This window comes from Cyprinus carpio, chromosome B4 (assembly GCF_018340385.1).
Source record: "Cyprinus carpio isolate SPL01 chromosome B4, ASM1834038v1, whole genome shotgun sequence".
In the NCBI taxonomy this organism is placed as follows: Eukaryota; Metazoa; Chordata; class Actinopteri; order Cypriniformes; family Cyprinidae; genus Cyprinus; species Cyprinus carpio.
In genome coordinates, this window is record NC_056600.1 from 15,205,283 (window position 1) to 15,217,776 (window position 12,494).

General features: G+C 37.6%; 1 protein-coding gene across 1 annotated transcript in view; it reads left to right on the plus strand.

Annotated features, from left to right (window-relative positions):
* Positions 1-12,494, plus strand: part of LOC109104295 (voltage-dependent L-type calcium channel subunit alpha-1C-like) — a 130,943-nt gene that overhangs the window by 48,475 nt on the left and 69,974 nt on the right. The window lies entirely within an intron of this gene.

Here is a 12,494-nt window from a genome sequence, read left to right on the forward strand (position 1 = left end):
TTATGTGTATTTACCCTTTGGTTTGAATGAAAATAGCGCATCAGTGCAGCGGTGCCGGCACATAAGAGCTTCCGCCTTCGTACTACTCAGAATTGGCAAAATGGTGCTATGCTGATTTGGATAGACACAGAGAAGAGGAATTGTTGAATAAAGTCATTATTTTTGTTTTCTTCATGTACAAAAATTATTGTCGTCGCTTCATAATGTTACAGTTAAATCACTGATGCCAGATGGACTATTCTGACAATGCTTTTCATACTTTCCTGGACCTTGACACTGTTATTTATTTGGCAGTCTAGGGGAAGTCTATGGGCAGTCTGAAGCCTACCGGTTTTCATCCAAAATATCTTAAATTGTGTTCTGAAGACGAACTAAGCTTTTATGGGTTTGGAACGACATCGGGGTAAGTGAATAATGACAAAATGTTCATTTTGTGGTGGAGTAACGTTTTAAGGTCAACTTGTTCATTTCTTTATCGTTTTGTAATTATTGTTAAATGATGCTTTAGAAATTAAGAAAGAGGAAAAAGATGATGGTAATGTGATTTTGATGATAACGGTGATGGCAGGTGATGATGGTGTTAGTGGTGTGGCTGAAGATGGTTGTGAATGATGGTTATATGATAGTATTGATGGTGATGATGATCATGGCAGTGATAGTAGTAGTGAGGATGGTGATGGATGTGACAATGATGGTAATGGTGAGGATAATACTGGCAGTGACTGGTAATGATGATGGTGGTGATAGCATTGGTGGGGATAGCTGTAGCTGTAATTGTGATGATGGTAATGGTGAAGGATTTTATGTGATTGTGGTGATGAAGTGATGGTAAAGTTGTGGCGTTGATGATAATGGTGATGGCAGATATGTGATGATGGTGTTAGTGGTGAGGATAAAGGTGGTTGTGATGGTTATGGTAATAATGATGGTGATGAGGGTGATTATGGCAATGATAGTAGCAGTGAGGATAGTGATGGTAATGGTGGGGATGGTTATGGTTGTGACGGTGGTGGTACTGGTAAGGATAATACTGGTTGTGACAGTGATTGGTAATGATGATTATGGTGATAGCAGTGGTGGGGATAGTTATGGCTGTAATGGGGATGATGATGATGGTAATGGTGATGGATGTTATGTGAACTGATGATGGAATTACTGAAGTTGTATGAGCCAAAAAGGTCAGCTTATTAATTTTTAATTGTTATGTTTTTATGGTTGTGATTATTTTTGCATTTGGCTCTAAAATTGTAAAGCATTTTGGTCAACAGACTGTTAAATGATACTTTATAAATAAATAAAGAGAAATATGATGATGGTAATGTTGTGATGTTGATTATAATGGTGAAGGCAAGTGATGATGGTTATGTGGTAGTAATGGTGGTGATGAAGGTTGTGACAGTGATGGTAATGGTGAGGATAATACTGGCAGTGATTGGTAATGATGGTGGTGAGAAAGCAGTGCTGGGGATAATTATGGTTGTAATGGTGGTGATGGTAATGGTGATGGATGTTATGTACTTTGGTGATAATTTGATGGTGAAGTTGTGGTGTTGATGATAATAGTAGTAATGATGGTGATGATTGATTATGGCAGTGTTAGCGGTGAGGATGATTGGTTGTGGGGTTGGTGGGGTTGGTTATGGCTGTGGTGGTAATGATGGTGGTGATGGTAAGGATAATACTGGCTGTGACAGTGATTGGTAATAATGTTGGTGATGGTAGTGGTGGGGATAGTTATGGTTGAAATGTGATGATGATAATGGTGTAAAAGAAATGATGATGGTGTTGATTATGGAAATGATAATGGGCTTTACACCAGAGGAACCTTTTAATAGTTACATGAACTATTGGTGAAATGACCCACGTTTTGGCATGTTTGCATTACAGAAAATAGGAACAGTTTTAGTTCTTGAATCTCCATTTGGAAGAAATAAATTAGCCTGCTTCAGATTAGGGTCTAAAACAGTTCTATAGGAACTACCAGTGATGTATGCTGATGGGTCAAACTCATACGAAACACCAGCTACCAGGCATTAAAAAAAAAAAAAACATTCACAAACATGGAAAACAGCCATAACGGCATTTAGCTACCTGTTGTATGCAGCATTGTGTCCTTTTCTCAGCCTTGATGATATGTAGTGGCTGATAGAGACACCTTATATGTAGGCCTAATGCTGCAAGTTGTCATAGGAGATTTAGTTAGATTTCATGCTCTTTCAGTCACGTAAATTGTGCATTTACATTACATTTCCGTCAATACGAAACCCATGACGTTTGTAAATGCAGCGAATAAAGGTGTTGCTGTCAGCCACTTCAGAGTTCCTGCTAACAGTGCGAATTCAACCAGGAAATTAGCCCGAGGGGGAAATTGGTTCTCTAGGGACCACCTTGATGGCTAGTTCCTAGAACTGAGTTCCGAAAGCCCCTATAGCTAGTAGCAGTAAGGATAGTAATGGTTGTGACAGTGAAAGTGGTGATGGTGGCTATGTTATGATGATGTAATGGTAATGAATACTTGATAGTGATGATGGAGGTTATGATGATAGTGGTTCTGCTGCTGATGATATTGTGGTTATGATGTGTTGCAGATAGTGGTGATGTTATAGTTGTGATGATAATGATTGCTGTTGGTTAAATGATTAAATCGCTCTCAACTTTTGTGAGGTGCAATTGCATTTTAGAACTTACATTGGGTTTTGAATTGGAAGTGCAGATTACTGAATCTACAATAGAGAGATTGGAGCTCTGTAAGCCTAAGAACAGCCTGTGTGCTTCAGTGCTCCATGTACAGTACATTCAGTCTGGATGAATGCAGAACGATGGAGTGTGTGGGTAATCTGGATGTTTGGCTGGGGAAGGAGTTCTCAGACCTCTCAGAGATTCATGCTGTAGCCTTAGTAACACTAATCCATCCACCCATCAGCTCGGAGATCTGAAGCCGCATTATGTGTTTTCCCAGTTAAGAACACAATGGAAACCTGTAAATGTGTGAATGTGTCCACACTTTTGGGGACATGTAGCGTATGGCCGAGCAGTGATTCAGTCACATATACAGCAGCGTTAGTGGTTCTGCAAGTATTTTTTCCCATTTATTTAAAAAATAATGATTTAAAAAAATTATATTATGAAACAAACAACAACCATTTAAATGTATTTTATGAGGCAATGAACAACACCCCATGAAGGATTTGAAAATGACTGTACATTATACACTCCCATTCAAAGTTTGGGTTCGGTAAGATTTTTAATGTTGTTTTTAATCTCTTATGCTCATCAAGGCTTTATTTATTTGATCAAAAATACAGAAGAAAAAAAAACAGTAATATTGTGAAATATTAAAGTTTCTAAAATTAGTTTCCTATTTTACTATACTTTAAAATGTATTTCTGTGACGCATCACTAAATTTTCATCAGCCATTACTTCAGTCTCCAGTGTCACATGATCCTTCAGAAATCATTCTAATATGCTGATTTATTATCAGTTTTGAAACTGATGTGCTGCTTAACATTTTTTTTTGTAACCTGTGAAACTTTTTTCTTTGATTCTTTGATGACTATATGTTAAAAAGAACAGCATTTATTCAAAATAGAAATCTATTAATATAAGTCTTTACTATCACTTTTTATCCATTTAACACATCCTCGCTGAATAAAAGTATTAATTAAAAAAAAAAATGACAGAAAGAAAATTCTGACCCAAAACTTTTGAATATTATATATTATAACAATTTCTATTTTGAATAAACACTGTTCTTTTTAACGTTTTATTCATCAAATAATCCTGAAAAAGTATCACAGGTACCAAAAAATATTAAGCAGCACAACAGTTTCAACACTGATAATAAATCAGTTTTTAATCAAATTAATGCAGCCTTGATGAGCATAAGAAAACTCTTTAAAAACAAAAATCTTATTGATCCCAAACATTTGAACAGCACTGTAAATAAAAAAAAAAATGCCCTTTAATCATTGATAAAACATATAAAATACAACGCATTTAAAGTTAATTTTAAAACATTAAAGTAAATACAACTGTATTGTATATAATCTTTGGTATGTGTTGATATATAAGTTGCTGGAATGTGTAAGAAGACGGATTTACGTAATTTACAATGCTTGAAGGGAGTGGGCTTTTATTGACTTGATTGTGTCATTTGCAATACTTAATGTGAGTGGGTCTTTTACTGCTTTGATCATTTTCATGGTAACAGTGACTTCTCTCATTGGTGAATCTAGCTCTCCTCAGTATTATAGGTAATGTAGTTTTTTGTGGAAATTCAGTAATTAAATACATTGTTGTTCTTGGTTCAGAGCTCGTGATATGTGTGTCATTAAAGGTTTGTAACTTTATCAAAAAAATCTATTTCTGAACTGGATTTTTATACCAAGAACCAGGCTTTTTACTTACTATAGGCAGGTTAGAGTGACACAAGCAAGGTTTCCTTCATTTGATACATACACCCCTCTGCTTATGGGCTATGAACGGAATCTTTTGATGGGTAGAAGTTGTCATGGATATGGTATCCTTGGTGATGGTAAAATGCACAGCTACCGTGGTAACACAGTAACTATGCAGCCAACCTGCAGAGCAGAAGGTGCATTCACTCGGAGACAAAGAACTCTTCGTTAACTATCCACTTATCTGTTGCTCCCTTCCACGGTTAGTGATATGAAGCTCCCTCCTCATTATAATGATCACAGATTAGAAGAGTACTCTGTGCAGGTCTAGCACATTAATCTCAGACCCAAAGTTACTGTGTTTATGGTGTTTAAAATTGTCTGACAAAGAGGAGTCGCTTTCACACCACAACACCTGTGGAGCAGCGTCTGACAGAAACTCATCAGCAGCTAGACATCAAATGTGAAAGGAAACTGGTGTCAAAAACATTGTTAATTAAGAAGGAACTTCACACCATTATTTATTAGACATAATGATCCACAAAAAAAAAAAAAAAATTCTGGGTTGTTCTTTTTCACATTTTCTGGGTTGGTTGATGCACTGGGGACCCGATTATAACACTTAAGCATGGAAAAATTCTGATTTTCATGATATGTCACCTTTAACACTTTTCACATCTGCAAATATTTTTTGCAGGCACTTCATATAAGCATCATTAGTCTGTGGGTTGCTTGAACAAGTAGGCCTGACTAATTGAAAGCCTGTATAATGAGGTTAGGTTTGGGCTTACCTGACCCTGACTAGACGTGTTCTTTAAGGACTGTTTGTATACGGAGTGTTCTTGCAAAAACAGCTAGATGGAGCACAACAGAATGGAACAGAATGCAAAAGTCTTAAGACGTGTAAAAGATGGACTATTTTGAGCTTGACATGCCATCTTAAAAATGCAACACTCGTAGTGGGACGCTATAAAACAGTGTGAAATGTGACGCAACAGCAAAAGACATCCATCTTAATGTGTACTGTATGCCTGTAGTGGCGGCAGTTTAAAGTGGAGTTTAAAAATACAGCGTTTCCAAAAGAGTTTTACTATGAAAACCATCAGAGCACATTCTAAGTAAAGCATCATAAAAATGTAAGAAGTAAATAGTAATTAATAAAACAAATACACAGCAAATGGCTAGTCAATCATCCAGAGCTCATATTGAATAATACGTTTATGGATATATATATCCATATATCTATATCCAATATATCTGGATATAGATACATTTATAAATGAATATACAATGTAATACTGAAGAATATTGGTCACTTTATTTTAAGGTCCAATTCTCACTATTAACAAACCATTAACTATGACTTTTGCCTCAATAAACTCCTAATTTACTACTTATTAATAGTTAGTAAGGTAATTGTTAAGTTTAGGTATTGGGTAGAATTAGGGATGTAGAATATGGTCATGCAGAATATGTGCTTTATAAGTACTAATAAACAGCCAATATGTTAATAATAGGCATGCTAATAAGCAACTAGTTAATAGTGAGAATTGGTCCCTATACTAAAGTGTTACCAAATTATTTATATAATTTGAGCAGGCTTGGCAAAAAGCGCATCGTGACTAAAGAAAGGACTGTGTGTGTTTAGTAGGTATGCATATATTGAGTATTGAGTTTATATATGTGTGTATGAATGTGATTGTATCAAGCAGGATATGTCTGATTGGTGAGATCTGAAATAAAGGGATTTTTATTTTTAGAGCGCTGTGAGAAAACGGCTGTCGCTGAGACTCTGGCAACTGGCCAGTTCACATTCTGCCCATTTCATCTACACAAACATCATATTTAGACAAGATCCATTCTCTCCTTGCTGCACAACCCACACAACACATGTGCACCCCTCCCTTACACGCAAGAGTGAGGCTGTGCCATAAAGATGTGCCATGGTCAGTGTGTAACTAAGAGATATCTGTGCGTAAGGTGTAGCGTATGTGTGTGTGTGGTAAAGGTGTGTGTGGAGTGAGTGGGAAAGGTTCAGAGCTCTGTGGGGACGGTGCAGTATTTTAAGGCAGCTAAAAACATCACTAGTGCAGAGAGTGACCCACATACATTTCTTTCTCTCTCTCTTTCCACAGCGCCCTCTACCTGCTCCACTGAACACTGCAGCCTAGTGTAGCCCAAACAGCACAAGTTATATGTACTATCTGTGACGCCACAGAGATGTATGAAGTTGTGATTTCATCTGCTGTGAATGTGTGTGTGTGTGTATGTGAGAGTGAGAGAGAGTTAAAGGAGAGTGATCTTCACTGCGATGCTTTGTGTCAGTGAGTTGGGGTCCGTTTCTCTCGGTCTCTCTCATCTTGCTGAATGTTCTCAGTTCTGCTGCTGCTGTCACCATGCCTACCAGGAAATTTCCACTCCACTAGATGAGGTCATTGTTAAAGAGCTCACAACTATTTCTCTCTTTCTTTTATCCCTCATGTTTTTTTCTGAGAGAGAGAAAAATCTGTTGTTCTGTTGTTTTATGGTTATATATCATTCTATGTGATCACATGGCACTATGGTAGTGTGGTAATGAAAGAATGTGACATCTAGCGAGGTGTCTGGGCTCTGTATGTGTAAATATTTGAGCAGTATCCCATATTTGTTCATCTTTAACACCTGTTGTACCTGTATTGTTTGGTGATCCGTGGCAAGGATCACTTGGCTGCCAAGATTAAATCCATGCACATCTTCAGTATCCATCTTGGTTTTCTTTTGTTTCTGTTTTACATTCTCACCCTTTCACACAAGATCTTTGCTGACATTTAAAGCTGTGCACAAATCTGTCCCCTGTGTGTGTTTGTTTAGGGAGGTGGGTTTAAGGTACTGTAGCGTTCTACTAAACCAATCTGAGGCATTTCAGTTCAACTGAACTTTGCTGGCGTCACAACAAATCAGAATTTTGTCCATATGTGTAGTCTTTACACCAATAAAATGTAAATACGAGTCGCATTTTAACAAGAAGATAAACGTTTGGCCAAATGCAGTACTGTGTAATTTGCTTTCTGCTGTTCTGAGTCAGTATTTCTCTGGGAAGGTGTTGAAGTACAGCATAATCCTTTTTTTGTTTTGGTTTTGTTGTATAATTCCATGATATTGAGCAAACAAAATCTCTGTCTGACTCAGTTCTGTTCATTTTAAAATGATTACGACAAAGCTTTCCATACTTTTGCAGTCTTAGAAGATCTGAAATGCACCTCTTTCAAACATGGAGAAGATTTGGTTTAGGAATGGGCTGGATGGTCGACAACTTGTCCAGCTACCGACCAAGCAATTAGTGAGGTTTTATTTAGCAGTATTGCTTTAAAAGTTGCTTTATTTGACGTATCCCTGTGGTTTGACGTTTATTTGTTAAATGTCTGCCGAGGGGCTGAGTGTTCCCATCAGATAACCCACGACTAGTCAGTTTTTCGAAAAGATGCGTTTTTGTGCATCCCATATTTGGATGGAGAGCAATGTTTGGTCTTAAGCAGAGAGGGACAGCGCATGTGTAGAGTCAGTGCATTGTTGCATGGGGGCCACACATGGCAGATGCAACAGATGTTTATTGCATGTTGCTCAGAGTGTGTGCATGTGTGAGAGCAAGCTTGATTTATGCTCATGCATGTGTGTGGGCTGAATTACTTCATTAATAAGCATTTGATCTTTTGCTTCCGTGGTTGTTGTATATATCACTAGTTCCTGTGTGTCTAGCGTAGCCTCACGCTAAGTCAGGATGTGCATTTATGGCCAATTTTGGACTTGAAAAAAGTGGGGTGGTGCTGTTTTCACAAGGTCAGGGGAAAAAGGAAAAGCGCAAAAAAGACGGCAGCATCATTCCCACATATGCTTGAATTTTAATCTCACCACAGATGTGACATTGTGAGTGGAATGTAAAAAAAATTCTTTATTTTAGTCAGGCAGCTGTATTAACTCAACTTCAGATGTTCCTGGTTTATATGATCTGTGTCACTACATGCTGATGTTAGACTTACTGAAGATGTTCTGTGAAGTTTTGTGCATGTGTATATATATATATATATATATATGGACTCTTGGCAGTATTTTTAGATCAGACAGTTGCTTTCTTTTTTACAGCAGTAGATAGTGGCTAAGTTTAAAACCGTATGTACGACTGCTTGTTAGTGGAATATGGGGTCCTTCTTTGTGGCCCAGGACACATGCAAGGTGGTTACATGTTTTTCTGATTAAAAACATAAATTTTGAGATCACAAAAAGTGCTGGACCATGTACACCTACACTGGAAAAAAAAGGTGTGTTGAATTGACATGATTTAATAGTGTACATTAATTAATTGAGTAGATTGAACACAATTAAATTAAGTAAGGACAAAATGTATAGGAATTGTGTTGCTTTTGATAATTTTAATGAATTAATCTTTTTTAAGTGTATATTCAACAATGTCTGTTTGTGATCGAATAACTAAAAAATCATTTCTACTTGTGAATGGGGCCAATGCAATGGGTTTATGATTTCAATAATGATTTTAGTGCGAAATTTTTTTCTAAACTTTTCTGTGTAAATTATATGCAATAAACCTTAAAATATTTGTACTAATTATGATTTAAACAACTTTACAGCTCAAATAATTCTCAAGTTTTAACAGGAAAATTAATGTAAATGATTTTAGAAAATAATTAATTTCACTATTCTGCATTTAGATTTTTTTAAATCTGCCCCATTCACTTCCAATCTAAGTGCCACACTGTAACTTTTTTGAAACAATGGAAAATTCTCAAAATAATTTTTGTAACCAACATTGTACCACAAATGCTAAAGAATCTTTAATCTGAAAACTCAACCTCTCAGCTAACCCCTACCTCCCTCGCCCTCATTTACCTCCTCACAATTATGACCCTTAAATGGGAATAAATGAAGAGTAAATCATAAATGTGCTTTGTGTTATGAGAGTTTCCTCTGCAGATGCATATTTAATGCCAAACACAAAGACACCGAAGCATTATGGGAGCAGTGGGAGGCATTTTATCAGCCTGAACACAGTACCGTAACAGCATGTGACTAAACGCCCACCTGCGTCAGACTGCTGTTTATTAAACATTCAGCTCATATGAAATCATATTGACTGCATTGATCGGCTTGTTCTGTGGCCAGCAGAACAGCTACATCTTCAGCGGCGTGCTCGAAATCCGTCGGCACACAACCTGGTACAGTGTGTCCTAAAGAAACAAGGAAGGGAAGTGAACGGCACCTTGAGCACGAGCGTGTCCTACACTCACTCACTCACTCACACAGCTCTGGGATTTCAGATTGAGGACGAGCGAGAAAAATCACTCCGTTTCTCTCACGCCAGTTTTGCTCCCTCTCTCTCTTTCTCCTTACCTTGACCACAGTTTGTGAAGGACACTTGGGTAGGTGTAAGGTTGTAATTCATGTAGGTTAGTGACACATTGCTCCTCACCTCCTCTGGACTTGTCTTGCACCTCTCCATCCTTCTTTCTCCTCCTCTTCCTCTTTCTCCTGTTGTCAGGACTCGGGGGAGGTAACCCAGTTTTTGTGGCCGGTGGCTGCAAGCTGATGTTCTAATACAAACGATGGCTGAACTATGAATAATGAATCAGCTCCGTCACTCGCTCTCCCCTCACACACTAATCAGAATGAGCTCAGAATGACCTTGCGTCGTCTTCCTTGTCCTCCTCCAGTGGTGGCCTCAAGGGAAGGACGAAAAGTCCCTCATTCTGACAGGACTGTTGAATTTTAATCTTGCGACTTGACGTTTGGTCTTGAATCAATGCATCGGGGCAATAATGACTGGCGGCGGAGGCCCTTACGAACCTGCGGCCTGCCATGCTCTGCACTTCTCAGCGAGCGCTTGGACTCGTAGGTCACCTCGCTGAGGGAGTTGTGATGTTTAAATACATCCTGGAGTTTGGTAGTAGAATTTTTGTTGCTTATTGCTTGATGTTTCTGTGACATCATGCTGGGTAGTCCCACCCACAGTAAAGCCCACAGCTTTGTATTAAGGATTTTCACTTACAGGCAACTTATTGTCTTCAACTGGGTTAAAGGATTAGTTCACTTCCTAAATGAAAATTTCCTGATAATTTACTCACACCCATGTCACACCCAAGATATTTCTTCAGTCAAAAAGAAGTAGTACCATAGGTAGGTTCGCGTTTACCATTAACGTCCACTATATGGAGAAAAATCCTGGAATGTTTTCCTCAAAAACCTTAGTTTCTTTTCGACTGAAGTAAGACTTTAACATCTTGGATAACATGGGGTGAGTAAATAATCAGGACATTTTTATTCTGGGAGTGAACTAATCCTTTAATACCTGACAACACACCAAATGTGGGTAAAAATTTAACAGTGATGGTTAACCCATATTAACATCCAAGCCAATTTAGCGAGTTATGACTCATAAATTATGTCCTCCAGCCAGGGGCCTCTAACATTAGCACAACAAAGTGTAAAGAGGGTTCCACACCAGATGAAGATGAAGTGCCATGTCTTTAAATTCAAAACACATTGTTTTCTACAAGTATGAACACACCAGTAGATTGAGTATAAGGCATTTTTAGTAATAAGTTGTGGCAAACAGCTATATCTACACTCAATGAAGTCACTCTTTATTCTCGAGTAGATTCACCGGTTTGGACCGCCGCCTTGAACTTGAGAAAGTGAGTACAGAATGACACTTCAAATGTGTGATACCGGTGAAATGTCCTAAGCGCTTCACTTCTCATCCGGTATGCGACTGGAGCCCTCAGAGACAAGGGCACTTTTTTAAAATGAATATCAATGGAGGAGGAGATGCTTTAATATTCAGTGCACTGACTTTTGTGAAGAAACAGCTGATACCTATGAATTGAGAGCCTGTTTGCTAACCTTAAACGTGTTTGCTGTTAAACGTTCATTTTTATATTATTTTAAAATTACAACTAAAAAAAAATTGTTTTTTTTTAATATAGGAGAAATCACAGAGAATTTTTTTAATTTCTTTTTAACCTTAATTTTATGATATCCCCAAACAATGACAGACTGAAAAAAAGTCACTTTTTTGGCTGACAGTGGTAGCTTAAAATGACTGGTAGCTTAAATGTTGTAGTCAAAGTCAAAGACTAAATTCATCTTTTTATTGTGGCTTCTCTACCACCTTTGAGATTTAATGAGTTTTAGTTAAAAGAGGTGCTGCAGTGGTCATTATGTGGCCTTGTCCTTGCCAGAAATTTGTCCTGAGCCATGTGAATTGAAATTATGGCCTTGCAAAGAGTAGAGCTCTTTATGGTTTGCATGTATGCATGTAATTGTTAATTTAGCTTCTTCTTTTTTACATTTTTGGAGCCACTTAATGTTGTGAACTTGTGTTGTATTGCCTAATTACTAATTCCTTTTACAAATTAATCATTTAGCTGACACCTTTTTCAAAGCGAATTTCAGTACACGAACCACAAGGACAGTCCCCTCAAGCAAATTGAGGTTAAGTGCTCAAGGTTACAACTGAGGTTTCTTTTGGTTTCCATCCCAGATCTGTCCACTAATATACACAACAGTAAGTACACTTGTCTTGATCTCATGACGTGTATTTGCTGTCCAGTGTGTAGCAGTGCTGCTTAGGTACATGTTTATTGGAGAGCTCATATACTGTGGCCAAATAAGAGCTGTAGAGCAGGATGGATGAGGAGTTGTACTGTGTGAGTAAAGATGTGACTTGGGGCTGTGTGGTCAAGTGGTTAAAGGCTTGTAACCAGAAGTCTGGCGGTCTGACACCCACAGGGAAATATCTATGTCTATTTTAGTATGCATGGAACACATACTCCATTTGCAGCACAATTTGTGGATTATTGATTACTGAAATGCAACACTATCACTATCTAACGTGATGAATAAGTAACATTGACCACAAGGTTCAATAGCTCCCTTGGCTCATTATTTGATCGTTTCATTATTTAAAGGGATATTCCACCATTTATTTCCTGACATTCATTTTTGGGTGGAATATCCCGTTATAAATTTAGCTGTTTCTTTTTTTTTAAATAAATAAATAAATTACTTTAGTTCACCCAAAAATGAAAATTCTGTCATACAGGTGT